This window comes from Saimiri boliviensis, chromosome 21 (assembly GCF_048565385.1).
Source record: "Saimiri boliviensis isolate mSaiBol1 chromosome 21, mSaiBol1.pri, whole genome shotgun sequence".
NCBI lineage: Eukaryota > Metazoa > Chordata > Mammalia > Primates > Cebidae > Saimiri > Saimiri boliviensis.
This window is the reverse complement of record NC_133469.1, coordinates 33,069,756-33,095,342: the sequence shown is the minus strand read 5'-3', so window position 1 is coordinate 33,095,342 and position 25,587 is coordinate 33,069,756. Positions and strand designations below refer to the sequence as shown.

Sequence of the window (25,587 nt, the reverse complement as noted above, 5' to 3'; positions counted from 1 at the left end):
GATTGTGCCACTGCACTCCTGTCTGGCAACAGAGTAAAACTGCATCTCAAAAAAAAAAAAAAAAAAAAAAAAAAAAAAAAAAAAATCAAGGAGCAAAACAGTATGAATACTATAGTTCTATTTGCCTTTCATAGAGCATCTATAGTATATATGTTTTAAAAGAATATATAAGAAAAACAGTAGATAAAAATAGTAAGTCAAAAATCTGATTCTTTGAAAATATCAATAAAATCTATAAATCTCTAGCCAGATTGAGGAAGAAAAAAGAATGACACAAATGAGTAATATCTGCAATGAAAGAGGGGAAAATCACTGTAGATCTCACAAAGAATAACAAGGAAATATCATGAGCGACTTTTTGCCCACAAAGTTGGCAACTTAGAATAAACAAATCCTTGAAGTACAGACATACCAAAACTCATTCATAAAAAAATAACTTGAGTCTATTAAAGAAATTGATTCTATAGTTTAAAATCTTACAACAAAGAAAACTCAGGGATCAGAAGGCTTTGGTGAAGAAGTCTACCAAATAATTAAGAATTAGGCCAGACACAGTGGCTCACACCTATAATCTCAGCACTTTGAGAGGCCAACGTAGGTGGATCATGAGGTCAGAAGTTCGAGACCAGCCTGGCCAACATGGTGAAATCCTACCTCTATTAAAAATACAATGTTAGCTGGGCATGGTGGTAGGCACCTGTTGTCCCAGCTGCTCGGGAGGCTGAGCCAGGAGAATTGCTTGAACCTGGGAGATGGAGGTGGCAGTTAGCTGAGATCATGCCATTGCATTCCAGCCTGGGCCAAGAACAAGACTCTGTCTCAGGGACAAAAAAAAAAAAAAAGAATGAAGCTGGGTGTGGTGCCTCATGCCTGTAATCCCAGCACTTTGGGAGGGTGAGGTGAGCAGATTACCTGAGGTCAGGAGTTTGACACCAGTCTGGCCAACATAGTGAAACCTCAACTCTACTAAAAATACAAAAATTATCTTGGTGTGGTGACAGGTGCCTGTAATTCCAGCTACTTAGGAAGCTGAGGCAGGAGGATTGTTTGAACCTGGGAGGTAGAGTTTGCAGTGAGCCAAGATCACACTACTGCACTTCAGCCACAGCAACAGAGAGCGACTCCATCTCAAAAAAAAAAAAAAAAAAAAAAAAAATTAAGAAAAAAAATATCAATTCTACACAAAAGACCAAAACCAAAGATCACACACAAAAAAGAAAACCACAGACCAATATACTGCATGAACAGACATGAAAATACTCAATAAAGTACTAGCAAATTGAATCCAGCAATATATAAAAAGTCTAATACGTACAGATTAAGTGAGGTTTCTCCCAGAAATAATGTTGGCTCAACAATCAAATATCAAGCAATAAAAGATAACCAAACTTAAAAATGGTATTTGAATAGACATTTCTCCAAAGCAGATACACAGAAATCTTCACATCTTTCATAAACATATGAAAAAATGCTCAGCATCATTAGTTATGAGGGAAATGTACAAAACCAGAGTGAGAGGGAGGGAAGGGAATTGAAAAAGAAAACCCACAGTGAGATACTAGCATTTCCCACTTACTAGGAGGGCTATTATCGAAAGAGCAGAAAATAACAAATGTTGGTAAGAATGTGGAAAAATTAGAACTCTCATGCTGTGGGAATGTAAAATGGTACAATCAGGCTGGATGCAGTGGATCACGCCTGTAATCCCAGCAGTTTGGGAGGCTGAGGCAGGTGGATCACTTGAGGTCAGGTGTTCAAGAACAGCCTGCCCAGCCAATATGGTAAGACCCTGTCTCTACTAAAAATACAAAAATTAGCCAGGCATGGTGGTGCATGCCTGCAATCTCAGCTACATGGGAGGCTGTAGCAGAATTGCTTGAACCTGGGAGGCGGAGGTTGCAGTGAGCTGAGATTGCACCACTGGACTCCAGCTTGGGTGACAGACTGAGACCCTATCTCACAAAATAAAATAAAATAAAATGATACAATCACTTTAGAAAACAGTTTGGCAGTCATTACATAACCTAGCAATCCCATTCCTAGCCATACACCCAAATAAAAATGAAAACATATATCCACACAAACCCTCACGCATGAATGTTGATAGCAGCATTATTCATTACGGACCCAAAGTTAATGTCGATTAACTGATGAATGTATAAAAGCAGCATACAGGCATACCTCTTGTATTGTGCTTTGCAAATACTGCCTTAAAAAAAAAAAAAACAAACAAACAAAACAAACAAACAAACAAAAAAAACGAACTGAAGATCAGTAGCAACCCTGCATTGAGCAGGTCTACTGGTGCCATTTCTCCAACACCATGTGCTCACTTCAGGTCTCTGTGTCACATCTTGGTAATTCTTACAATATTATCAAACCCTTTTTTTTTAAGATGGAGTCTCACTCTTATAGCCCAGATTGGCATGCAATGGCGCGATCTCGGCTCACTGCAACCTCCGCCTCCTAGGCTCAAGTGATTCTCATGCCTCAGCCTCCCGAGTAGGTGGAATTACAGGCACCTATCACCATGCCTGGCCAATTACATTTTAGGTTTGGGGGTACATGTGAAGAACATGCTTGTATTTTTAGTAGAGACGGGGTTTCATCATGTTGGCCAAGATGGTGGTGAACTCCTAAGGTGATCTGCCTGCCTCAGCCTCCCAAAGTACTGGGATTACAGGCATGAGCCACTGTGCTCATGTAAACATTTTCATTATATCTGTTATGATGATCTGTGATCAGGGATCTTTGATGTTACAGTTGTAATTGCTGGGGTGCAACAAACCACATCCCTATAAGATGGCAGACTTAATAAATGTTGTGTGTGTTCTGATTGTTCTACCGACCAGCCATTCCCCCATTTTTCTCCTTCTCCTTCAGCCTCCCTATTCCTTGAGACACAGAGATATTGAAATTAGGCCAATTAACAACCATACAAAGGCCTCAAAATATTCTCGTGAAAGAAAGAGTTGCATGTCTCTCACTTTAAATCAAAAGCTAAAAAGCCATTAGGCTTAGTGAGGAACTCACGTTGAAAGCCAAGATAGGCCAAAAGCTAGGCCTCATGTACCAAACAATTAGCCAATTTATGAATGCAAAGGACTTGTTCCTGAAGGAAATGAAAAGTGCTACCCAGTTAACATATAAATGATAAGGGAAACAATCTTATTGCTGAGACAAAGTTTTAGGGGTCTGGATAGAGGATCAAACCAGCCACAACATTCCCTTAAGCCAAGGCACAATCCAGAGCAAGCCCTTAACTCTCTTCAATTATATGGAGGCTGCCAGAGGTAAGGAAACTGCAGAAGAAAAGTCTGAAGCTAGCAGAGGTTGGATCATAAGGTTTAAGAAGCCATCTCCATGACATAAAACTGCCAGGTATAGCAGTAAGTGCTGATATGCTCTGCAGCAAATTATTAAAAAGATCTAGGTGACATAAAAGATGAAGGTGGCTACATTACGCAACAGGGTTTCCATGTAGATGAAACAGTCTTCTGTTGGAAGAAGATGTCATCTAGGGCTCCCATAGCTACAGAGAAGTCAATGCCTGACTTCAAAGGACAGGTTGACTCTTAGGGGACAGTGCAGCTGATGACTTTAAGTTGAAGCTAATAGTTCATTTACTGCTCAGAAGGCCCTAGGGGCTTTAAGAATTATGCTAAATTTGGCCAGATGTGGTGGCTCATGCCTGTAATCCCAGCACTTTGGGAGGCCAAGGCGAGTGGATCCCTTGAGCACAGGAGATTAAAACCAACTTGTGCAACACAGTGAGACTGTCTCTACAAAAAATACAAAAGTTAGCTGGGTATGTTTGTGCACACCTGTGGTCCCAGCTACTCAGGAGGCTAAGGTAGGAGGATCACCTGAGCCCAGGGAGGTGAAGGCTGCAGTGAGCCGAGATCTCTCCACTGCACTCCAGCCTAGGTGACAGAGTGAGACCCTGCCTCAAAAAAAAAAAAAAAAAATAATAATTAAGATTCTTTTTTTTTTTTTGAGGCAGGATCTCACTATATTACCCAGGCTGGAGTGCAGTGGCATGATCCTGGCTCACTGCAGCCTCCACCTCCTGGGCTCAATGATCCTCCCACCCCAGCCTTCCAAGTAGCTGGGACTACAGGCATGCACCACCATGCTGGGCTAATTTTTATTTTTAATTTTGATAGAGATGGGTTTCTCCATGTTGTCCAGTCTGGTCTTGAACTCCTGAGCCCAAATGATGTGCCCCTGTTGACCTCCCACAGTACTGGGATTACAGGCATGAGCTACAGTGCCTGGCCCAATTATTCGAAATTTATTCTGCCTATGCTCTGTAAATGGAACAATAATGTCCTGAATGACAGCACACCTGTTTATAGCATGGCTTATGGAATATTTTAAGCCCATTGTCAAGATCTATTGCTGAGAGAGAAAAAAAAGAAAGATTCCTGAAAAGGTACTGTGGCTTCCAGCAGGGTCTGTGGGAGCACTGCCAGCTTGGCAAATGAAGCTCCCAAAATACTGGACAACATGGGAGCCTGGCTTCAGGGCATCTACCACTTTGCCACCAGTAGGAATGATTTCCAGAGGAGCTTGATCCTCAATTTGGGACTCTCTGCTGAGGTAGTTTGGCTGGACAGGAACTTCAGTGACATTGACCTCATGGTACCTTGGCCAGGGGTATAGCCAAGTAGACAAATGGAACCCGGTGCTGTACCTGAACGTTCCAAAAACAGAGTCTATAATCTGTGACCACATAGATTGTATGTGGTCACATAGATTGTATCCTTCTGTTCCTTGGGTCTACCCAGAATTCCATTCTCTGGTCAGCAGATGGTCTCAAGTTAAAGCATGGCCTCTGTTCCATAAAATTCTGTGTGTGGTTCCTAAGCTTTTGCAGGGGGTAATCTTTGCTCTTGTCCAAGGATTAAAAACGGCGTTTTAACAAATATTTGAAATAAGGCTGGGAGCAGTGGCTCCTGCCTGTAATCCGAGCACTTTGGGAGGCCAAGGCGGGTGGATCATTTGAGGTCAGGAGTTCAAGACCAGCCTGGCCAACATGGTGAAACCCTGTCCCCACTAAAAATACAAAAATTAGCTGGGCATAGTAGTGCATGCCTGCAATCCCAGCTACTCAGGAGGCTGAGGCAGGAGAATTCCTTGAACCTAGAAGGCAGAGGTTGCAGTGAGCTGAGATCATGCCATTGCACTCAAGCCTGGGCGACAAGAGCAAGATCCTATCTCAAAGAAACAAACAAGTATTTTAAATAAAGACTGCATACAAAGACAGAAGAAAAAAGGAAAGAAAAAAGTCACCCAGCAGCTCTGATGGAGATGTTCAAGGAGATTCATGGTGTTCTCATGCCTGCTACACAACATCCATTCCGTAGCCCGTATGTCAAGGAGTCATTCTGATTTTCAAGTTTTATTATTTAAGACATACATTTTGTAAGGCTACAGCTGTCATAGATAGTAATTCCTCTGGAGGATCTGGGCAAAGTAAATTGAAAACCTTCTGGAAACGATTCACCATCCTAGATGCCATTAAGAACATTAGTGATTCATGAGAGGAGGTCAAAATATCAACATTGACAGAAGTTTGGAAGAAGTTGATTCCAACCCTCCAGGATGATTTTGAGGGGTTCAAGATTTCAGTGGAGGAAGTAACTGTAAAAGTAGTGGAAACAGCAAGAGAATCAGAATTAGAAATGGAGGCCGGGCGTGGTGGCTCACACCTGTAATTCCAGCACTTTGGGAGGCCTAGGCGGGCAGATCATGAGGTCAAGAGATCAAGACTATCCTGGCCAACAAGACGAAACCCTGTCTCCACTAAAAATAAAAAAATACTAGCCTGGCCAACATGGTGAAACCCCGTCTCTACTAAAAAATATAAAAATTAGCTGGGCATGGTGGTGTGTGCCTGTAGTCCCAGCTACTCGGGAGGCTGAGGCAGGAGAATTGCTTGAATCCAGGAGGTGGAGATTGCAGTGAGCCAAGATTGTGCCACTGCACTCCAGCCCAGCACCTGGCGACAGAGCAAGACTCTGTCTCCAAAAAAAAAAAAAAAAAAAAAAAAAAGAATTAGAAGTGGAGCCTCAAGATGTAACTGAATTGCTGGCTGGGTGCAGTGGCTCCCATGTGTAATCCCAGCACTTTGGGAGGCTAAGGCGGGTGGATCACCTGGTCAACATGCTGAAATCCCATCTCTACTTAAAAAAAAAAAAAAAAAAAATTAGCTGCGGGTGGTAGCACACACCTATAATCCCAGCTACTTGGGAGGCTGTGGCAGGAGAATTGCTTGAACCAAGAAGGCAGAGGTTGCAGTGAGCTGAGACTGCACCACTGCACTCCAGCCTGGGCGACAGAGCCAGACTCATCAAAGAAAGAAAGAAAGGAAGAAAGATTTAATTGAATTGCTGAAATCTCATGACAAAACTTAAATGAATGACGAGTTGCTTCATACAGATAAGCAATGTGGTTTCTTGAGATGGAATCTAATCCTGGTGAAGATGCTGTGAACATTGTTGAAATGATAATGAAGGATTTAGAATATTACATCAACTTAGTTGAAAAAGCAGTGGCAAGGTTTGGGAGAATTGACTACAGTTTTGAAAGAAGATCTACTGTGGATAAAACGCCGTCAAACAGCATTACATGCTACAAAGAAATCTTTTGTGAAAGGGAAAGCGGACTGATGTAGCAAACTTCTTTTACCTTATTTTCAGAAATTGCCACAACCACCCCAACCTTCAGCAATCACCATGCAGATCAATCACCAGCCATCAACATCAAGGCAAGACCTTCCACCAACAAAAAAAAAAACTGGCTAAAGGCTCAGATGATTATGTTTTTAGCAATAAAGATTGTTTTTGTTCTTTTGTTGTTGTTCTTTTTTTTTTTTTTTTGAGACAGGGTCTTGCTCTGTCACCCAGACTGGAGTGCAATGGTGTGATCTTTAGCTCATTGCAGCCTCAGACTCCTGAGCTCAAGGGATATGCCCTCAGCCTCCCAAGTAGTCAGGATTACAGGTGCATGACACCATGCTTAGCTAACTTTTTTATATTTTAGAGACAAGGTCTCACTATGTTGCCTAGGCTAGTCTCAAACTCTTGGCCCCTGATCCTTCTGCCTCAGCCTCCCAAACCGATGTAATGAAAGTTGTGAGCCACTATGCCAGGCCTACAATGAACTATTTTAAAATTAAGGTATATACATTGTTTTTTAGACATAATGCTACTGCACGCTTGCTAGACTACAATATAATGTAAACATAACTTGTATATGCATCAGGAAACCAAAAAATTCATGTGACACGCTTATTGCTTTATTTGCTTTACCTGGAACTGAATCTGCAATATCTCCAAGGTATGCTTGTATCTACATAATGGAATGTTACTCAGCAGTAAAAGGAGTGAAGCACTGATAGATGCAGGAACACACTTAAGCTCTGAAAACATTATGCTAACTGAAAGAAGCTAGTCACCAAAGTTGTATATTATATGGTTTCATTTGCATGACATGTCCAAGGTAGGCAAATTGAGACTGAAGTAAATCAGTAGCTGCTCAGGGTTGAGGGGTGGGAAGAAATGGGGAATGACTGCTAACAGGTCTAAGGTTTCTTTCAGGAGGGATAAAAATGTTCTAAAATTGAGTGTAATGATGGTTTGCCTATCCCTGCAAATATAGTAAAAGGTGTTGTATACTTTATATATATATATATATATTTTTTGAGATAGAGTCTTACTCTGTCTCTCAGGCTGGAGTACAGTGACACAATCTTGGCTCACTGCAGCCTCTGCCTCCCAGGTTCAAGGGATTCTTGTTCCTCAGACCCCCAGGTAGCTGGGATTACTGGCACCTGCCGCAATACCCAGCTCGTTTTTGTATTTTCAGTAGAGATGGGGTTTCACCACATTGGCCAGGCTAGTCTTGAACTCCTGACCTCAAGTGATACACCTGCCTGGGCCTCCCAAACTACTGAGACTACAGGTGTGAGCCACCACGCTTGGCCCACATTGTATACTTTAAATGAATTATATGGTATATGAATTGTATCTCAAGAAAGCTGTTTTTAAAAAAATAATAAAAAATAAAACTAGCATGTATGCAGCACTTTGCATGTGCCAGGGCTTTACATTAATTATCTCATTAAGCCCTCCCACCCACAATACAGAAACAAATAGGTAAGATTTATTAAGCATTTACTTTGTGCCAGACACTATTCTGAGTGATTTCCCCATGACCAACTCTTTCACTTCTCACCTTCTGATCAATCCCATTTTACAGATGAGACACAGGTTTGGAGAGGCTGTGTTACTTTCACACATCTGGTAAGGGACAGAGCTAAGTCTGAACCCAAGCTGCTAACTGAGCTTTTGCCACTCCCCACCCGTCTCACTCCCAGCTCTTTAAACAAGTAGTTCTCAAAGTGTAATCCCCGGATCAGCATCATCTGGGAACTTGTTAGAAATGCACATCTTCAAACTCTATTCCACAGATAGTGAACAAGAAAAAAAACCTTGAGGGTAGGGCCAAAATATAAAAATCAAAGTAATTCACTATATTAATAGACTAAAGAAAAAAAATCCAAGTGACAATAATTTTAATAAGCACAGAAAAAAAGCACTGGGCAAAATTCAACATCTATTCATCATAAAATCTCTCAGCAAACTACGAATAAATGGGAACTTCCTCAACTTGATAAGGGATCTGTGAAAAATGTATAGTACACATCATACTTAATGGTGAAAGACCGGATGTTCTCCCCAGGACTGGGAACATGGCAAGGATTTCTGCTGTCATCACTCTATTTAACATTGTACCGGAGGTTCCAGCCAATGGAATAACGTTAAGAAAAAGAAATACACGCCGGGCGTGGTGGCTCACGCCTGTAATCCCAGCACTTTTGGAGGCTGAGGCGGGCAGATCACGAGGTCAGGGGTTTGAGATCAGCCTGACCAACGTGGTTAAACCCCATCTCTACTTAAAAATACAAAAATTAGCCGGGTGTGGTGGCATGCACCTGTAATCCCAGCTACCTGGGAGGCTGAGGCCGGAGAATTGCTTGAACCCAGGAGGCAGAGGTTGCGGTGAGCTGAGAGCATACCACTGCACACCAGCATGGGTGACAGAGAGAGACTCTGTCTAAAAAAAAAAGAAAGAAAAGAAAAAGAAAAAAGAAAAAGAAAAAGAAATACACAAAAGTATACTAAAGTATTAGTTTTGTGGGTTTATATACTTTAATTTCCTCATATTTTCCTCTATTTTTACAATTATTTCATAGATATGAATCAGACCTGGTTTGTATCCTCAGGGAATTAACAGTATTATGCAATCACATCCCCAGGGACTCCAAACACTGGAACACAAGTTGGAAGGAAGCACATGTAACTTTCCAGTCCCTTTCATGCTACAACTGTGTGCTCGGGATCTTCATGAGGCTGTTGCTGGGACCCTCTAAATTGGGCAGCTTGGTGCCATACAAGGGACCCTGACAAGGTCTAGATCCTAAGAGAGCGGACTCTGGCTTGCTAAAACTCACGGTTCTATCTTTACCAAATGACTTCATCTTACTGTGTCTAGTTTCTTCCTCTCTAAAATCAGAATTAAAAAAATGTACCTCAGGGGTTGAAAGAAATTAAATTTGACAATGTACATAAAAAGCACAGCATAGTTTTTGGCACATACAAAGCATTCACTAAAAATAACGAAGATGCTCTTTCACAAAAAGCACATGTGAGCTTGGAAAAATTAAGACCTACATTATTCTAAAGAGGGTTCACATGCCCGATCAATGTGTAAGCAGCAGAGTCTTGAGCGCTGCAAAGAAAGCAACCAAGACAATGCTGCCGTCAAGACTGAGCCCTAGTCAGCCTTAGGTCCTGCCTCCTTCCGTGGCTTGCATCACCCTGTCACACCCTGGGCGTTGCTCACCCTGAACCTGCCTAGAACCACATCACAATCGCAGCCTCAGCAGCTGGCAAATGAGGGCAGAGCTCAGAGCCACACATGCTCAGGGAGTTGCAGGGTGACCCAGATTCCAGGAAATGCCATTTGGAATGACAAGGGACTCCATTCTTTCTGAGCTAGGCACCAAGAGAAAAGTAGAGGCATCTTTCTTCTGCAATAGTTTCTTCCTCACACAGTGCAGACTCATGGAAGCCACAAGCAGTGCCTATAAACCAGCACACAGCACTACTGGGGAGCAGGGTCCACTTCCTTCTCACGGGGACAAGGGGGCCCCCAGCAAAAGGGGTCTCGGTGGCCTTCCATGCTTCTGTATCATTGCATGGGCACAAATAACCACTTCTCTACCCGCTGTGGAACAGATAAGGATGCCAAGGTCCATTAGGGTTAAAGGCAAACTTTTTTTTTTTTTTTTTTGAGACAGTCTTGCTCTGTTGCCCAGGCTGGAGTGCAGTAGCATGGTCTCAGTTCACTGTGACCTCCGCCTCCCAGTTTCAAGTGTTTCTCCTGCCTCAGCCTCCCTAGTAGCTGGGATTACAGGCACACACCACCACACCTGGCTAATTTTTTTGTCGAGATGGAGTTTTGCCATATTGACCAGGCTAGTATCAAACTCCTGGGCTCAAGTGATCTGCCTGCCTTGGCCTCTCAGGTACTGGGATTACAGGTGTGAGCCACTGCACACAGCCAAGGGCAAACTATTTACACTAGCACTTGGGTGAGAACTATCTCCCGGTCCCCAGCACACTGCACTGCTCAGTACTGACTGATGACAGCCAGCAAACACAATTCAATTTAGATCTGTTGTTTTTTTGAGATGGAGTTTTCTACAATCAGAAGGGAAAAAAGAAAAAAGAAAAAAAAAAAAGAAAAAGTTGAGATGGAGTTTTCATTCTTGTTGCCCAGGCTGGAGTGCAGTGGTGTGATCTTGGCTCATTGCAATCTCCGCCTCCCAGGTTCAAGTGATTCTCCTGCCTCAGCCTCCCAAGTGGCTGAGATTACAAGCACACACCACCAAGCCCAGCTAATTTTTTTTGTATTTTAGTAGAGATGGGGTTTCACCATGTTGGCCAGGCTGGTCTTGAACTCCTAACCTCAGGTGATCCACCCACCTCGGCCTCTCAAAGTGCTGGGATTACAGCTGTGAGCCACCACACCAGGCCCAATTTAGCATCTTTGATCTGTTAAATTGGTTCTTTAATCATATTCACCCACTTAACAAGGGTTGACTGAGAACCTATTGTGTGCTAGTTACTACATAAGGCACTAAGGACACAGGGGGCAGTCCCTAAAGGCCGCCAAGTCCCTAAGCCTCCTTCTTTCTGACCAAGGTCAAACAGAACTCCAGTGATTATCACCTCTTGGAGCTTCTGGAACTTCCTTCCCAATTGCCTGCTGTGTCTGCTGACGCTGGGGCTACCTGTCCTGCTGTGTCCCACTCGCTCCACCAGCTCTTCACTGGACCACACCTGCATGGGCACCTTTGCCTGAAAGGTTGCCCCAGGACGTCAACTTAGTGGTAAACATCTTCGAGATACTTTCTCTGAAATATCTTTGGTTTAGCGGCAGCAGCAGGTTAAGTACGATATTCGGGGGTTGCAATAAAAATTTGTCTTCCTTTTGCCAGGCAAAGAAAAGGAAGGAGGAAAGGTCTCCAACTGCTGGCCAGTGGAGCGAGTGTGCACCAGCAACCAATAGCTTTGCATGTGTTTGCCACTGAGGGGAGCGGAGTTCAGAGTCTACGGGTATACAGCCTGCCCAAGTTCAAACCAGCCGGGCTCTTCCAGTCATTTGCATTACGGCCTGGGACATAATCTCTCTAGCCTGTTTTCCCATGTCTAAAACAGGAATAACCCTGATAAGTAAGCAGGGGGACTTGAACTACAAAATATCAAACTATATTACAAAGTACTTAAGACACTGTGGTACTAAAGCAGGGGGAAAGAATTGTTCTATGAGGGAGAGCGCCCCAAAAAGACCCAAGCGTATGCGGAACTCTTGACAGTTGCCAGAAGTGGTAGAGAAGATCAGAGGGGAAAAAAGAAACCGCTCGATAAATAGCATGGAGCTACCTGTCTGACCACATCAGGAAAATAAAATTAATGGCTGTGCATGGTGGCTCATCCCTGTAATCCCAGCATTTGGAAGGCCAAGGCAGGAGGATCACTTGAGGCCAAGAGTTCAAAACTAGCCTGGGCAACATAGCAAAACCCCATGTTTAAAAAAAAAAAAAAAAAATTAGCCAGGAGTGGTGGCACATGCCTGTAGTCCCAGCTACATGGGAGGCTGAGGTGGGAGGATGGCTTGAGATGGGGAGGTTGAGGCGGCAGTGAGCCATGATCACGCCACTGCCCTCCAGGCAACAAAATGAGATTCTGTATCTTAAAAAAAAAGAAAAAGCAAAAAGAAAAAGAAAATTAACTACCTATTTCATATCATTTACATATGTATACAAAAATCAGTTCTGGATACATTAAGGACTACAGTAGGAAACTTGAAAACTTTTCAGGAGAAAATATTAGAAAATATCACTGTGGTCTCCAGGCAGAAATATAAAAGATCCTATCTATAAAGAGTGATACATTTAACTACACGCAAATTAAGAGTGTCTATGAAAGTGTAGCGAGGGCATAAGGATAGACATACAGATCACTGGAATAGAATTGGAAGTCCAGAAATTAACCCTTACATTTATGGTTGGTTGATTTTCAACAAGGGTGCTAAGACAGTTAAATGGGGAGAGAAAAGTATTCTCAACAAATGGTGGCGGAATAGCACACAAAAGAATGAAGTTGGATCCCAACTTACCTTATATAAAAAAATTAAAATGAATCATAGATCTAAGTGCAAGAACTAAAACTATAAAAATCCTAGAAGAAACATACAAGTAAATCTTCTTGAATTCGAATTAGACAATGGTTTCTTAGATATTATAAAAGCACAGATGACAAAACAAAAAAAAGATAAATTAGACATCAACATTAAAATTTTTGTGCTGGCTGGGCATGGTGGCTCACGCCTGTAATCCCAGCACTTTGGGAGGCCAAGGCAGGCAGATCACCTGAGGTCGAGAGTTCAAGGCCAGCCTGACCAACATAGAAAAACCTCATTTCTACTAAAAATACAAAATAAGCCAGGCATGGTAGCGCATGCCTATAATCCTAGCTACTCGAGAAGCTAAGCCAGGAGAATCACTTGAACCTAGGAGGCAGAGATTGTGGTGAGCCAAGATCATGCCATTGCACTCCAGCCTGGGCAACAAAAGCAAGATTCCATCTCAAAAAAAAAAAAAAAAAAAAAATTGTGCTGCAAATGATACTATGAAGAATGAAAGATAGGTCAGTCATGATGTAATCCCAGCACTTTGGGAGACCGAGGTGGACAGATCACCTGAGGTCAGGAGTTCGAAACCAGCCAGATCAACGTGGTGAAACCCATCTCTACTAAAAATACAACAATTAGTCAGGCATGGTGGCATGTGCCTGTAGTCTCACCTGCTCAGGAGGCTGAGGCATGAGAATCACTTGAACCCTGGAGGTGGAGGTTGCAGTGAGCCGAGACTGTACCACTGCACTCCAGCCTGGGCTCGGGAGCGAAACTCCACTTCAAAAAAGAAAAAAAAAAAAAAAAAAAAAGACAATCCATAGAATAGGAGAAAATATTTCTGAATCATATATCTGATAAGGGACTTGTATCCAGAGTATATAAATAACTCATACAACAATAAAAAGACAACCAAAATAAATAATAGGCAAAGAATTTAAATAGGCATGTCTTCAAAGAAGATATACAAATGGCCAAAAGATGCTCAACATTATTAGTTATTAGGGAAATGCAAAACAAAACCACAATGAAATACTACTTCACACTCCAGGAGGATAGTGATTTAAAAACAGACAAAACCCAGAAAATAACAAGTGTTAGCAAGGATTTAGAGAAACTGGAACCCTAACACATTCCTTGAAGTAATGTAAAATGGTGCAGTCACTCTGAAAAACAGTTGAGCAGTTTCTCAAAAGTTAAACCATATTACCCAGCAATCCCACTCCTTGGTATATAACCAAGAATGAAGAAAACATACATCCACACAAAAGTTAATACACAAGTCTTCATAGCAGAATTATTTACAATAGCCCCAAAATAGAAATAGCCCAAATGTCCATCAACTGATGAGTGGATGTTACATATATACTCATACAATGGAATATTATATGGCAATAAAAATGAATGGAGTTGGGAGGCTGAAGCAGGAGGATCACATGAGCACAGAAGTTTGAGGCTGCAGTGAGCTATGATCATCATACCACTGCTCTCCAGCAGCCTGGGTGACAGAGCAAGACCCTATCTCCAAAAAAAAAAAAAAAAAAAAAAAAAAAATGGACTGATGGCTAAACTGATGGTCACACAGAGGGACGTATGGAAGGATAAACGATGATAAAGTAAACATAATAAAATGGTATTGGTAGAATCTATGTGGTGGGTATACAAGCGTTGATTATACAATTCATGCAGCTTTTCTCTGTTTGAAATTTTGCATAACAGTGTTGGGGAAAAAAAAACACTGATAAGGGAAGATCTGCCCTACCATAGAAAACATGTTTTCCAACTACAATAATCCTATCACCATGGTTCAGGTGCGATGCTAGACACAACTAGCACACGATGAAACAGCCACAGACCTGCAAGGGGCTAATATACTAGAAGAAAAAAATTCAAACCCAGTAGAAAGCAAAGATACACTCATCCAATAATGAGATACTGTTTTCAATTTTCAACACAATTTAAAATGCTGTAAAATCCTAGTTCCGGTATATGGTAAGACTAGTGGCTGGCTTTGGGTCTGTTTACTGTGGCTGTGTGACCAGGCAAATTCTGTCTCCATGTCTCAGCTCCCACACCTACAAAATCAAGGGAGGGACCTCAAACCAGCTGAGGTTCAGGGTGACAGATCAAGGGACAAGCAGACATCAGTCACATATGTAGGTATATGGCCCAGGCTCTCCATGCACAGTAAGTAACTAGTATTATTTGTGGTTATCTCTGCAACAGAATTAGTTATTTTTAATTTGCTTCTAGATGCTTTTTTTTTTTCCTATTGGATTTTCTACAATGAGCAAGAACTATCTTGATAACCAGGAAAAAATGTCATGAATTATTTTAATTGCCAAATGGCGATGATTTGGGATTATGTCCTCTAATCTCTAACAGTGGACTGCTGGCTCCATGCCTTCCTAGCTGCACAGTTGTGTGTTTTTAGGCGTCAGTTTCCTTGTCTGTACCATAGGGGTTTGGTAAATCATTGCTAAGACCCCATCTGATGGTGACAGTCTAGGAGTCTATGGCTGTAACATTTTCTTTCATAAGGGTGACTGAATCCGTCTCAACTCAATGCGAGAACTCGCGCATTGACACCTTTCTGATTCAAACTTCGAAAAATGTGGCAAAAGAACACAAGTATATATGGCCACATTTTCCACAAGAGTAAATGCTAAATCAAGCCAAGGGCTATTTAAAAAAGCTCTAAATTTGGCCAGGCACGGTGGCTCATGCCTGTAATCCCAGCACTTTGGGAGGCCAAGGTGGGCGGATCACCTGAGGTCAGGAGTTCGAAACCAGCCTGATCAACATGGAGAAACCCTGTCTCTACTAAAAATACAAAATCAGCCAGGTGTGGTGGTGCATGCTTGTAATCCCAGCTATTGAGGAGGCTGAGGCAGGAGAATCACTTGAATCTAGGAGGCGGAGGTAGCAGTGAGCCGAGATTGTGCCACTACACTCCAGCCTGGACAACAAGAGCGAAACTCCATTTCAAAAAAAAAGCTCTAAACTCTATGCAATTCACAGGGAGACACTCCTGGAATGCAGCTCCTATTGTTGCAGCTGGCTGGGCACTCAGCCCCAGCGCCCCTGCGTGTGCCACTGCCCAGCCCTGGCACCAGGGGTCACATCGTCTTCCTTCTGTGAAAATCCATCTGATCCAATGAGAATGGCCACCATGTTTCAGAGGTGCCTGAGAAGTTCATACCCTGCAAGCAAACTCTGCAGTCTGCAAGGAGCCCAATGACTGTGATCAGAGAAAGCCTGGCATTTCCAATTAACAGCAAGTTCAAAGAATGATTCCAACTGCAATCAGCTATCTGCAGCCACTGGGATTACCTGCTTTGCACAATACAGATGCAGAAGCTCCTCCCAGGCCAGGGCTGGTAAGAAGCGGGCAAGGGCAGACGGGCAGAGGGGGATGGTGGGAGCGAAGTGGGCCGAACAAAGATGAGTGCTCATACTGGAAACGGTGCCCAGCATGTCCCAGGACAGTGAGCTGCTTCCTGGTCACTTGTTCTGTGTGGCCAAAGCAGGCAAAAGGGAGCAGGAGAAAGGTCACATCATTACCAGAAAGAGCTGCCAGAGGTCAGGGTGAGGTCAAAGTAGGTGCAGAAATGGCCATGGGAGAAGGCAGTTAACTTTGGGCTGAGAAGATCCAAGAGGGTGGTTAATAGGTTGTCCTGTGGTGCTGGCTCTGAGTGCCAATCAGCACAACAGGAGGGGAGCTGCTGGTGGCCACAGTGGCCCCCCGTCAGACTCTCACCCATGCTTGGATTGGAACCTCTGAATCGGGAGTGTCCCTTGGGAAAGCGAAAGAGTGGATTCAGTACAGTCAACGGAGCCACTTCCCGCTAGGTAACTCCAGAGAACGGGGGCAGTGCCAGCATCACGGCCCCAATTCAGAAGGGCCCCACCCTTGGTTTAATTCTCAGCTATTGCTGTCTTGAAACCCTCAACAATTTTTTTTTTTTGAGACGGAGTTTCGCTCTTGTTACCCAGGCTGGAGTGCAATGGCACGATCTCGGCTCACTGCAACCTCCGCCTCCCGGGTTCAGGTAATTCTCTTGCCTCAGCCTCTTGAGTAGCTGGGATTACAGGCACGTGCCACCATGCCCAGCTAATTTTTCATATTTTTAGTAGAGATGCGGTTTCAACATGTTGACCAGGATGGTCTCGATCTCTTGACCTCATGATTCGCCCGCCTCGGCCTCCCAAAGTGCTGGGATTACAGGCTTGAGCCACCGCGCCCGGCCCCATTGAGCCACCGCGCCCGGCCCCAACCCTCAACAATTTTTCCAAGGGGCACCGTATTTTCATTTTGCACTTGGCCCCACTAGTCAAGAAGCAGGTTCTGCTAGGGGATGACAGTTCCAGGGACCACTTCTCTGAACTGCAACCACCAAGGACAGTGGATCGGTGCCAGGGTCACAAGAAGTGCTGTCTGGCCTGGGTTCCAGCCACACACAACATAAACCAACTCCATTTGTAACACTTTCCTTTGGTTTTCCACACCATGGCAGGAGACGGTACAGCTGATAAGCCATCAAAGGGCGACAACAAATAACTGAACTGGTGAGGACGCTTCATGCTTTTTTGTTAGTCAATTGCAAGTTAAAACACTAACAAGGCACATTATGCTGGCCAAAGAATAATCTCTCAGAATGACAGAAGTCTAATGTAGGAACGCTTACAGGAAGGAGTTGTCCACATTCACCCCAAGCATCGTGAACCAGAACGCTCTTGCCAAGGGCGATGGGGGCTGCCAGAGGGAAGCATTCACACTCTTTGACTCAGTGATCGCATCATTGGGAATGTGTCCAAGAAAGAAACACAAAGGAAAAACTTTACATGCCAAAGATGCTCAGGCAGCAGTTGGCTCCAGTGACGAGCTGGGAAGAACCTAAATGTCTAACAGAAGGAAAAGGCACTCCACAGCCTTCCAACGAATAAACACAAAGCCTGCAACAGCGTGGGAAAGTGCTTCTGCTGTATAGCCATGTGAAAATGGTATTTTTTTTTTATTTCAATGATATTAAAAGGATGTTTGTATAAAGGAAAAATCTTGACCAAAAATAGAGACCTAAAAACAGTGGCAAAGGGATAATGGCTCTTGAACATCTGGAATTGTTGTCTAAACAATAAATAACCCTTAAAAATCATGAATGCCCAGGGCACAGAGGACTTGCCCTGCTGAATCTCAGAAAGTCTGACCAAAAACAAAGCATGTGTGCTGTGAGATAGGTGAGGCGTGGGATTGGGGAAGGGATTTTACCAGGCAGATGGTCAGTCACCCAATGATTAGTGAACTAAGAGTCACGTGCCAGGGGCCCTGCCCCGTACAAACTATGCTGCTTCTAGTGTAAAAATATCCTGGGTGGAGGGATGGTCAGTGGGCCTGACCAGCCAGTCAGTTCTAACCTCTCAGGAAAGACACTTGTCCTCTAACCAGCCCACCTATGGCTGAAAGGCTGATGGACGTGCCAGGCCAGCACGCGACAGGCAGCCCCAGGGTGCTGTCCAGGTGGGATTCTGTTCCCCAAGTCTGTGGCCTCCTTCCACCTCGACACACCACCCAGGGTGAGCAGCTGCTATTTCTGAGATGTGCGTCAAGAATCATTGCTCAACACACACGTCACAGGGAAACAGGACATAAAAGGAAATTTATCTTTGGCAGCCCGAAGCCCGTAACTTCATCTTTATTCATATTGCTCGTCTATTTGATCAGATGCTGCTGCTGGTTTGAGCTGACTGGCACTTTATAGGAAAACCAGGTGCCAGGACAACGAATCTGCAATGGGCATGGCTGTGCCCTACAGAACATTCCCTGAAAAGGTCAGAGGAAGATGTCCATCCAGCAAACCCCTCAGTCCCAGCTGGCGGCAGAGGGGGCCCTCAGCTCCAGCTCAACGCCGTGCAGCCAGACTCAGGCCCCTCTCCCCATTTCACTAGCAACCCTGAGACCTTTTCACTCAGTCTCCAAGTCCTGCTCCCACTTTGGCCCCTGTCGGGTCACCTTTCTTAGCCTGGCACCCAGGCAGTCCTCTCTCTCTTTGCCCAGAGGCAACAGCAGTCATTGTGCTACCCTTAGGACCCATCAAATATTATTCCTAATAAACGTTTCATTGACAGGGCTGTTGCATATGGTTGAGCAGGTTGTACACTGCACAGCTGTAAGGAGTGCCAATCACAACAGACACTATAGACTTATTTTTACAACGTGAATCCAGCAAATGGAAGAGTATTGTTCTGATGAATCAGTATATCACAGTAGTTTACAAATAAGTACAAGGAGGAGCCGGGCATGGTGGCTCACGCCTGTAATCGCAGCACTTTGGGAGGATTTGGCTCATACGTGTAATCCCAGCACTTTGGCGGGTGGATCATTTGAGGTCAGGAGTTCAAGACCAGCCTGGCCAACATGGCAAAACCTCATCTCTTCTAAAAATTCAGAAGTTAGCCAGGCGTGGTGGCAGGCACCTGCAATCCCAGCTACTCGGGAGACTGAGGCAGGAGAATCGCTTGAACCTGGGAGGCGGAGGTTGCAGTAAGCCAAGATTGCACCATGGCACTCCAGCCTGGAAGCCTCTAGAGTGAGACTCTGTCTCGAAAATAAATAAATAAAAAATAAGTAGGGGTAAGGGGTCTTGAAGAGGCATCCTTTTCTCATCTGTGTGAGGTGCCCAGTAAGCCCACAGCAGCTCTGCACGCCAACCTGTGAATGCCAAATGAACCAGCTCCCTGGAGACCACACTGTGTTCTCCAGGCTCCTTGGGGCCACCAGTGGCAAAGAACCTTGATGGCCTGGTTGGGAGAACCTGGCCTGTCCCAGCCTCATCATCACTCTCACACTGTCAATACCCTCCTCACTGTCACTGGGCATGCTGTGGCGCAGTGAGCAGCCACAAGCACACAGGGCTATTGCCTGGCTCACAGGGATCTCCTTTTCTCTGCTGCGTGCCCACATCGTGACCCTCTTTCCTCTCCAGGCCCTTCCAGTGCAGCACAACTGTCCCCTGGCTACCCAGGGGCTCGGGGTTGGCATGAAGCCTATTTGCGGAGGGGGGCTTCTGCGTAGCCAATAAAAGCACGGGGGGAAGCCTGCTCTGTCTACCTCTCCCCCTTCTCTTCCCTTCCTTGAGCTCTTGCCCACCCCACCTGTAGGCCTGCCCTCACACCGTGACACTCACGTGCACACAGGCGTGCTGCCTTCCTGGCACACCCAACATGCTGTTCCCCCTACCTAGGGCACCCTTACATACAGCGCCCCACAATCCACCCCTTAGCTGCCTGCCCACATCGGGCCCTCTGCCAGGATCCCTGCCCACTGGCAGTGCCTTTCCTCAGAGCTCATGGACTCCTACGTGCCTCTGTCCTCAAGCTCTGTGCACATTCTCAAATCATGCCAGTCCTCTCCTTCACGGGACGGGATCAGCATGCAAAGTCAGAGGGGGCTGGCCTGGGGACGAAGCAAGCCAGGCTCTGCCACCTCCATCCCCTCCGGGCTGGGTGCCTGTCACCTGGCTGTGGACACTGTGCGCCCCATGCAGCTGCTGGAACAGAGTGAGTGACTGAGAGACACTGTGGGCCAGATTTTCTGCCTAATAGAAGAGACGCATTCTGTCTTCTTTTACCATTTACTGCTCTTTGCTCTGCCTCGAAAGCATTGAAACATTCGAGCCCTCCCTCTGGCATTTAGCCTCTTTCTAATGACAAGGAATCCCCCTGGATCACCTCTCTAGTCCCCAGGCTCTGAGGTTCTGCCCCAGAAAGTGAGTCCCCAGCTCTACCCACTGTGGCCGCCACTCAGGCCAGGCCCCTCAGGAGTTCGGCAGGTCCCCAGGTCATAGTCTTCCCCTTGACCATCCCTTCAACCAACACGTGGTTCAATGCTGGGTGTGCAGGCTTTGGTCTGACTTCTGCCTGTGTGATCTTGAAAACTTCCTCTCTCCTTCTTGAGCCTCAGCTTCCCCATCTGTACCATAATATGGCCGGTGATCATCTTCCTTACTACCAGTAAGCACCCTTCCATGGGCCAGACTTCCCACTTGCCCCTTATTTCAAGCTGCAGAGAAGTGTCACTCCCCCGATGAGGGAGCTAAGGTGACTGCTTCCACCTCTCCCCTAGGTCTCATCTGGCTTCAAGGACTGGACTTGTCCCATACACGGGCCCATGGTTGCCTTGACAGGCTGACTCCTTGAAACCATTCTTGTTGGCCTCTGTGCAAATTATGGCAGGAAAATGTCACTTCCCCAACAGTTCTGCTTATAGAATAATGTGCATGTGGCCGGGGCGGTGGTTCACACCTATAATCCCAGCACTTTGGGAGGCTAAGGCAGGTGGATCACGAGGTCAGGAGATTGAGACCATCCTAACACAGTGAAACCCCGTCTCTACTGAAAATACAAAAAAATTAGCCAGGTGTGGTTGTATGCGCCTGTAGTCCCAGCTACTCTGGAAGTTGAGGCAGGAGAATTGCTTGAACCCGAGAGGTGGAGGGTGCAGTGAGCTGAGATTGTGCCACTGCACTCCAGCCTGGGCGACGAAGTAAGACTCCATAAAAAAAAAAAAAAAAAAAAAAAAAGAAGCACATGCCTGAAAGGAGCAACTTACACTGGAGGAGATCCAAAAGATACTACTAACAACGAGCAGCCAGTTTGGGCAGGGCTTCCGTCCATATCACTGCCATCAGTTTAAGGTGCCGAGGAGAATCTCACCACCTTAGGCTGACAGTAAGCGGCCAGAGGCTCTGCCATGCTAGGTCTGCATGACAGAAAGCACCGCCTCAGTGAGTCACATCAAGTAACGGTGACAACTTGGTGTGGGAAGGGATAAATGGGGTCAGCACTACCACAAGGCCTCCTCTCCACAAACCACACACCACCTCCAGAGCTGGCAGAACTGTGCCCTCCTCACCACTCCCCACTTCATGTCCTTTCTTGCCCATCTGTCCTTTCTGATGCGACCCACTGGCAGGGTCCTCTCCTACATCTTGCCCATCATGAGGTCCCGACGCCTCGCTGAAGCCTAACTGAGCATCCCCAACCTCACCTGCCTACCTCCTACTCATCCTCCAATACCCAGCTGGGTGTCACCTTCTCCAGGAAGCTCTCCAGGATTCTCCCACCCCAGGTTCACCTAAGAGCCCCACTGCCCTGCGTGAGCTTCCCTGTTTGTTCCAGAGGGACTACTCTCCAGAGTGGGACCAGAAGGGAAAGGGCAGGAGCAGGAAAGACTCCAGCCATGGCTCCAACCTGAGTCAGGAGAGTCCCAGTGCACCAGGGGAACATCCCAGAGGACCCCAACCAGAGGGAAAACACCACCCAAGGATGCTCCCTTACCCTCAGCCTTAGATGGCTCTTCCCTTCATTCACTTCCAGGTGGCGGGCTGGTTCCAAACACCAGTTGGACAAAAGTGCTGAGTGCTGGCGAGGACAGAGTCGCCTTACAGACACAGGTGAAACCCTGCCTCCACCGCTGGGAGCTTACAGCCTCAAGGAGGGTGAGACTTGCATCAGACAACCCAGTCCTGCTACAGAAGGGGTCCAGGAGAGGTCTGAAGAGGGGGCACCTCCAGCACTGGGAGGTTGGGGGAAGCTTCGAGAGGAACTCGAATGGGCACTGGGCCTGCAAGGATGGACTTACTATGAGGAGGGGGCAGGGGGACCGGGCCAAGAAGTTGGAGTGAGGCTGGACTGGGCATGCTAAGACCAGGCCTGAGGAGTGGCGGACGCGAATCCCTGGGAACTAGGAGGCCCCTCTGCGGGTGCAGGCAAGGTGATTAGACCACAGAGCCAGTCCCTTGCTTCAGGCCTTCGTCCTTCCTCCCAGGAACCTCAGCAGATGCCAGATATAAGGAGTGCACTTGGGCAAGCTGTCGCCAAAAGACCCCACTTGTGAATGTCTGAAGGACCCCACGTCCTCCGTCAATTCCTAGCTGACGTTCCGTGAGACTCCTTCTGACACTGGTATCTGTCCTAGCCTTTAAAGATGCAAACCCGTCATCAAAAACAGTGACCCCTCAGAACATTCCAGTACCTGCTGCGCACCTCGTAGCCACTCACAGAGGCCAGTGCCCCTTCCCACCAAGTTTTCTGGGGTCTGTGCAAAGAACCTAACCGCCTGACCTGGTATGCCCGACCCCGATGGCCTGTGATCCCCTCCTGTTTCTGTGACGCCCAGTCAGCTGCCAACTTCAGTTCAGCTCTCTCCACTGAGCAAATCAGAGCTGGGCTGAGTATGAGGGCTGGCCTACGGGCAAGCAGGGGTGCTCTGAGGCTGCAGATGAGCAAGTGATGACCTTGGCAGTACTACGGTCAGGGCCTGCCCAAGGCCACCATATTCTGTCCTCTGGTGAGCCCACCATGCCAGGGCATGGGGTTCACATGTTCTGCTTTCAGTGGTTTACGTTCCAACTCAAAAATATGCATGAGTCCAACACAGATCTGCACGTGTGCACACACACATAGGTGCACACGTACAGAGGCAAAGGGGAGAACAGCCACGGGCCAAAGTCAGCACTTACAAGAGACCCCAAGCGTGTTTCCCCCTTTGTGGCCCACCAGGCTCTGTTCGAAGCACACAGAGACACAGATACGCAGGTGACTGATAGACTGGTAGACACAGATGCGTAGTATCTCATTTCAACCTCCCGGCAATCTTGCCAGGTAAGTAGGTTTTTCGGTTTGTTTGTTTTTGCCTCCTGAGCAGCTGGGATTACAGGTGTGCGCCACCATGCCTGGCTAATTTTTGTATTTTTAGTAGAAATGGGGGTTTCACCATGTTGGTCAGGCTGGTCTTGAACTCCTGACCTCAGGTGATCCGCCCACCTCGGCCTTCCAAAATGCTGGGATAACAGGTGTGAACCGTCGCACCCAGTGAAGGTAAGTAGGCTTAATGCCATCTTATAGATGAAGAAATTGAGGATCAAAAAGGCAAGAAGTCGGCTGAAGGCCAGGCAAGCAGTGGGGCTGTGGTTTGAGCATGCATTGCCCATGCTTCTCCAGGCGTCCCCACGTGCTTAGGTCTGGGAGCAGGGTGGGGGCCCGTTTTTCTTCCAGAACCTCTTTCAATCCACACTTCCCCTTGTTTACAGGATGGGGGTAGCTGAGACTCAGAGAGAGGCACAAACTTGCCCAGGGTCACAGCCCAGCAGCAGAGTCAGGAAAAGAAGCCAGGTCTCCTGACAGCCCAGCTATACCAGGAGACCTCCAGAGTAGAGGCCCATGCCATAACCTTCATAAGCCCAGACCCTGTCCTGCTGCTGAAATGGGCACCACCTGGACCTCAGCCCTTGGCATCCCAGATCAGGCAGCAAGCCCAGCTCCCTCTTCAATTCCCACGAAGATGGGCTTAGGTGCATAATGCAATTTTACTGAGACCCCTTCCTAAGGGGAAAGTTGTCTACGGTGACACATTACCAGAATACCCTTCAATGTGTCTAAAACAGGAGGCCAGTCTCACCCTGTTTGCATGCTGGAGACGAGGACCCAATCAATTTCCACAACGATGCCAGGGGCTAGGCAGCTCCCACCTCCCAAAGCTGATCCCTAACCAGGCCTCCCGCATCCCCCAACTATGTATGTGTTTGTATGTGGAAATCTCATCGAAATAGATTTCCAGCTTCTCTTGAAAACACGCTTCTGGCCTTCCCAAGCCCACTTTCACACAGAACATCTGAGAAACAAACCCCCCTATTAGCCCCTAGGGCCTCCAACATGGAGGCTGAGTCCCGGCTGCTCTTGACTACTGCACTGGCCGCTGGGCCTCCTCCCACTGTGCAGCAAGCTCTGCTCCAGGCCCTGTTCTAAGCATGGCGCCCATCAACACACAACCTCCTGAGCCCGCCGTTCAGGGCAGGACACCAACAGGAAGATAAGATAGAAGGCTGGCCTGGAGGAGTCTGGCCGTCACAAAGGTCACCCATCATTGCTTTCAAGATACTGCTGCTCTGGTCACACCTGAGCTTCCCTACGAAGGTGACATTCTACAACCAAGCCGAATGCTAGCAGACATCAGGTCCCATGCTCCCTGTTAACACTTTCAGACAATGGCAACCAAGAAAATCATTTGGTGAGCCAAGAGGAGAAAAACAATTTAATGTCTCTTCTTCTTTAAACTAACTCCAAAATTCTCCCTCGGAATAATTCCATCCATAACAGAAACATCATTTAAACTTCGCATAAAGAACATAACTGCTTTAGAAATGCCACTATATCCAAAATAAAAGCCGGAAACGAAGACCAGTCCTTTGAATAAACACTTTGGACGAAATTTACTTGCAAGTTTCCTTAAAGGACTCTTAAGATGGAGAAGTAGCATCAACTCCTAATTACATACATTTCCAATATTTACAACTGCACACACCCTAAGACCTCATATGGTATTTCAAGAGAACTCACTTGGTGGGATGGGATTCCTGGGCTGAGGTTTGCAGCCTGCAACTTCGAAGGACTCCAGCTGGAATGGACCAGGGTCTTAGGAAGCCATTAGCATAACCAGTGAGCAGGCAAAGTTAATTACAAGGTTTATTACAGATCAGAGAGGGCTGATTTCTAAAGGAGCTGTTTCTAATAAATTCGAGTTAAGTGAAATTAACTGCTTCTGTGTCTTTTAGGTTTACAAGGTTAAAGAATCCTAATTTTCCCCAGAGTTTCAGATGGTAACGGAAACACTCATCAAAGTAAACACAGCAAGTTTCACTCACGCAAAATTTCCATTAAAGGTTTCAAGCATCGGAATTGCAGGGAAGAGCTTAGAGAGTTTGCAAGGCGTCCATTTAACACAAATAAGATTCCCCCTAACCCCGCCCCCATGCTAGGAAG

At 46.0% G+C, this 25,587-nt stretch overlaps 1 protein-coding gene across 7 annotated transcripts in view; it reads right to left on the bottom strand.

Annotated features, from left to right (window-relative positions):
- The window catches only part of OSBP2 (oxysterol binding protein 2), a 197,735-nt gene that overhangs the window by 54,078 nt on the left and 118,070 nt on the right, over positions 1-25,587 (bottom strand). The window lies entirely within an intron of this gene.